Source organism: Coregonus lavaretus (assembly GCF_964263955.1).
Source record: "Coregonus lavaretus genome assembly, chromosome: 5".
Classification (NCBI taxonomy): Eukaryota; Metazoa; Chordata; class Actinopteri; order Salmoniformes; family Salmonidae; genus Coregonus; species Coregonus lavaretus.
This window is the reverse complement of record NC_139992.1, coordinates 63,071,650-63,074,987: the sequence shown is the minus strand read 5'-3', so window position 1 is coordinate 63,074,987 and position 3,338 is coordinate 63,071,650.

The following is a 3,338-nucleotide window of genomic DNA, read 5'->3' as shown; positions in this document are numbered from 1 at the left end:
AAAAAATCCAGAAAATCACATTGTAGGATTTTTTATGAATTTATTGGCAAATTATGGTGGAAAATAAGTATTTGGTCACCTACAAACAAGCAAGATTTCTGGCTCTCACAGACCTGTAACTTCTTCTTTAAGAGGCTCCTCTGTCCTCCACTGTATCTGTGCCTCGACACAATCCTGTCTCGGAGCTCTACAGACAATTCCTTCGACCTCATGGCTTGGTTTTTGCTCTGACATGCACTGTCAACTGTGGGACCTTATATAGACGTGTGTTCCTTTCCAAATCATGTCCAATCAATTGAATTTACCACAGGTGGACTCCAATCAAGTAATAGAACATCTCACAGATGATCAATGGAAACAGGATGCACCTGAGCTCAATTATCGAGTCTCATAGCAAAGGGTCTGTAAATAAGGTATTTCAGTTTTTTCTTCGTAATAAATTTGCTAACATTTCTAAAAACCTGTTTTCGCTTTTTCATTATGGGGTATTGTGTGTAGATTGCCCAAAAAAATGGAATCAATTTTAGAATAAGGCTGTAACGTAACAAACTTTCGAATACACTGTACAAGTTTCAAGTTTAGGGAAGATAATTTTCACCATAAAAAATGAACCTTTATAATGAAAGCATTACATGCATAATTGCATTTGCGGTCACTTTTCATAATGTTGTTTTCCAGCTAATTGATTGCATTTTGGAACATTTGCACTCATAGCCTACTGCTGTGTGTGCATTGCTGCGCTTATAATGTGAAGAAATAGCCTAATAGTTTATCATAATTTTAAGCTAAACGTTCTGATCTGTTGCGTCAGCCTCATTGCTTAAAAAAGTTTTTGGATGCTAACGGTTTTATAAATTTTGGGATCTATCACATCCCACAACTGTCCCAGACTATGTTTGGAATATTTAGATCTTGCACAGAATAGAATAGGTCAACTTTTGTACTATGGGGATAGTAGATTGACATAGGCTAGTGCTTTTGCTGTTCGTTAGGCCTACTCATTTTGTTGGCTGACAAAAAGTAAATGTGGACAGAATTGGATATTGGATGCACACAGTTGCGGCCCCGATGTGTCTGTCTTCACTTGTAGCCTGTGAGAAAGACCTGATCATATGACGGGCATTGGCTAATGAGAATTGAGCTATCTGAGAGAGCCATGTGAGTGAGAGGTGCTTCGGAGCCAGGAAAAGGGAATTATTATTATTATATTCAGCCCAAGGGCACAATGGCCACTGGCTGCAAAAGGCATGGATTTTTTTAGGGGGCATTACAGCCACACAAAGGGGATGCTGCCGGGAAATTCGAGGCATTATCAAGTGCTTGTCAAATTGTGAATGAGACTGATTAAGTGTGCGCAGCCTGAGCAACAAAAAAAAGCAGAGCTCATGCAACTTTTTTCAAATCATCATTAGTCGCATCATGCAGCCTTAGAATGTATTCAAAATCAAAACTTATAGCCCAACGTTTGTATCACAACTAAAGTTGCATAAATAACTCTAAATTAAGCATAATCGGAGAACCTGCTTATTTGTTAACCGCTCAACACAGAATAGCCGCATGTGCGCACTCCCTCAAATCATTTGGAGAAAATATATTGTTCAATTGTATTCTTCATACTATAATATCATATAAAATAATGCCACGGATTTCTAAGCAAATCTTGTCTGCTAAATGAACTAGTGTAGCCCACAGCCATATGGCATAGCCAGATCAGGGTCTAACATAAAGACAAGTCAGAGTATGCTATTCTGTTCTTCTGAAATAGACTACATTTTCTTCATATAATGTTTCTTTAGACTTTTCTAAAATAAATAATGGATTTATTGTGATGGTGTAGGCTATATTACATGGATTTATTTGACTTTTTAAAATGTAGATGTTCCAAAGGTCTGCATCAGTGGGTTTTAGGCTATGTGTGGAAGCCAGGAGATGGGTGTAAGTCGCTCTGGATAAGAGCGTCTGCTAAATGACAAACAAACAAAAAATGCTAAATGTGTTTATGTTAAGTGAGACCGTCAGTTATTTGTTTGACAATCACCAGCTGACAAAATTTCATGACCACCACGGCCCTAGGCATGGGCCCTCAAATCCTCAAAAAGTTTTACAGCTGTAACATTAGGAGCATTTTGACTGGCTGCATCACTGCTTGGTATGGCAATAGCACCTCCCTCAACCGCATGGCGCTACAGAGTGTGGTGCGGACAGCCCAGTAAATCACAGATGCTGAGCTCCCTGCCATCCAGGACCTCTATATCAGGTGGTGTGAAAGGAAGGCCCGGAAAATCGTTAAAAACTACAGCCACCCAAACCATAGACTGTTCTGTCTGCTTCCGCACATCAAGCGGTACCGGTGCATCAAGTCTGACACCAACAGGCTCCTGAACAGCTTCTATCCCCAAGCCATAAGACTGCTAAATAGCTAACTAAATAGCTAACAAAACGGCTACACAGACTATCTGAGTTGACAGTAAAAAAAATGTACAGTACAGGTTTTCTTTATGAATACACATAGCTTCTATTGTCTCATATCAAGATTCGTAATTAATGCGTTATGGAGTCGCCTATTATTATAATAACTTAGGTCAAATTATGATAATTAGCCTACTGCTGTTATTTTTGCAAGGATCATTTTATTTATAGCAAGTCCCATAGATAGTTTATTATAATGCATACTTTTATTTTACAATATTCATAATAATTATAATATTAGCGGCACCCCACCCCTACATTAACGTTAGCCCACACCGCCACCCAGCTGCCACTACTTGCGGCACCCCTAGCGGTATGTCCTGTATACCCTGTGGTTCCTGCCGCAGCATTTTAAAAAAGACTGCAGTGGTCCTGGTCCCTGCACCACTGCATAGGGTTTCTCTGTTAGCAATTATAGGCCTACCTTATTATCCTCCATGGTCAAAGTCTATGGCTGGAGCGCATTTACCCATCATGTGCAACTTTACCATGTGATTACCAAAGAGATAAGATACCGCATTTTATACGGTAACTCAGCAAACGTCATAATGTGAGTGAACTTTTACGTAATAAAACAACTTCAGGGATGATCTGTCAATCAATGCGATCCGCGATTCCCATACTACTAAAAAGACCACTCGAAACAATGAATACTGGTGTATTAGCTACTTACCCGTTGTTTTTTCTGGTACATAATGTGATAAGTAAACAACAGCCGACAACAATAATGAGCAATACATAACAAAGGGCAGCCAAAACAAATGCAGTAATTTGAGAAGAACGCTTGAGGGCGACTACGCACCAGTTTTGAATAAACAAGGACAGAAGCGTGCCATGTGTTGTTGGGTCAGAGGCGAAGGTTCATAGTT